Genomic DNA, 2,200 nt, shown 5'->3' on the forward strand with positions numbered 1-2,200 from the left:
TTGATGGGATAAAGCAAATGAAAAATGGATTCCATCTTTTTCAAAGATACATTAATTTTTGAGTTGGTAGTGTTGGGTGAAAGTCCTAGCTAATTTAGGAAATTATCATGGGTTTATAAGCAAAGAATACTATCTCCATTGGTACAAGGCCCGTTGGGAAATACCAAAGCAAAGCCATGAGAGCTTATTCTCAAAGTGGATAATATCATACCATTGTGGAGAGTCGTGTTCATCTAACATGGTATTAGAGCCATGCCCTAACTTAGCCATGTAAATAGAATCCTCAATTGCCCACAATTGAAATATGTCGAAACAAATAACTGAAGTGGAAGAACAACTTGAGGGAAGTTGAAGGGGAAGAACAACTTGAGGGTACATGAAGGGAGAGAGCTTTGCTCTTCCCAGAGTTCCTCTCGAATTTCATGCTAAAGTTAATCCAATCTTGGACCCGTTAGTATGTCTTTGGATGGTTTTGAAATAAGAAGTTCATCCTTTGTAAGTCTTTTTAGTGGGTCTTGAAACCCCAGATACTCGTTCGTCTTCGCGACGTCGGGCCTTTTAGTGGCAGTGTTGGAGAAGCTGGGGCACTCGACGGTGGCGTAGAGGAGTGAGCGAGCCTGCTCGAGATGGTCCCCATAAAGTGTGTATTTACATGCTTTGCATTTTCTTCTACGTGAACCTGAGACCTGTGTGTTATTAGGTCGACGCTCTAACCACTTGAGTTATTCAACTTGACTTTTGTTAAAGTCGGCTCCTCTACCAGATATACCACTGGTGGATTAACCAAACTCTAATACCACTTGTTGACTTCTGACAATCGCGAGGAAATCGTCGACGGAATAAAAATAGCTGAAGAAAATTTGTTGGAAGAAAAAGAAAATAACGGATGATTAACAGAGAGAGAAAGTGTGTGCTGAAGACACAATGAATTGTTATTTTCATTCCGTTGACATATTTAAATAACCATCCTATCCTTAAATTAGTAGTAGTGGCACAAATCTTGGGTTGGCCCAAATGGCAAGCATAAAATATGCTCTTCCATTATATAGGGAGCGTTAATTAAGATATCAAAAAACTAAAAAAACAACGGACTAAGTTTAAGGAAACATGTGAATAACCTAAATAAGGAAAAATCATAGCTTTTATGTAACATCGTTCGGCTTAGAAACCTAAACTTCATGGTTTGAAGAGTCCGTTTCGTCTAGAATTTGACCTGTTAGAATTTTTTAGAGTTAGGAACCAAAGTTCATCCTTTCCAGAGATAAACTAAATTAAGCCACCACAAAATTAGACTAGCTCCAAAGATAAACTAACAACCCTTGTTTAACCTATTCAAGTAAGTGACTATTATTTGCTTGGTTGGATGAATTGTATTGCGTATTATAACGCATAGTGTGACTCTTGAGCATGTCATAATTATGATTGTTATGCTATCCAATGTTGTGTTATGCTATCCAATGTTGTGTTATGCCATGTTTATTAGACTATAGTGTGACTATACTATGTTGTAATAATATGTTACTATTGATGATAATCTATGATATGTTATGACGTGTATATGAAAGATTTTATAAGAATTTTATAAGAATTAGGCGGTACATGAGGCCTCAGTTCGATCCTTGTGCTCGTGGTTTGGTAGTGCATAGCAAAGTACTATACATTCACCCCTGCGGGAACTAGAAAGCTACCTAAGGAAATGCCATGTTGTTTTTTAAATAATAGAACCTATCATGTCACATGTGTTTGTATTTCTAGACACTAAATGTGCAATTACTTACTAAGTATTTCTTAAACTACTTAAACCACGTAATACTCTTATTTTTCAAGTATAGGTTAGGCATCAACGTACGGATGGCGACGCCGCGACGAAAGCCATGGAACTAGAGGTAGGGTATACACAATTTATGTCTATTTAGTAGTCCTTAGTTTAGTTCATGTCAATGTTTTTATTTTTCGTTATTTTATCTAAACTTCACATGATTTATTTTTTGCATTATTGTTTTAAAGATTTTATTAGGAACGTGAGAGCCCATGACACCTTTTATGAAATATTTTATATGAATATTTGGGGTACACATTAATCGCGTCATGTATGTAGTAACAACTTTACTCTAGTATGTCATGTGAAAGCAAACCTCACCTCATGTTTAAAGAAGACCCAAAATTAGAGGAAAAATGTGAATGAGGCTTGAGTTCTCCT

This window comes from Cucurbita moschata, unplaced genomic scaffold (assembly GCF_002738365.1).
Source record: "Cucurbita moschata cultivar Rifu unplaced genomic scaffold, Cmos_1.0 Cmo_Scf00059, whole genome shotgun sequence".
Lineage (NCBI taxonomy): Eukaryota > Viridiplantae > Streptophyta > Magnoliopsida > Cucurbitales > Cucurbitaceae > Cucurbita > Cucurbita moschata.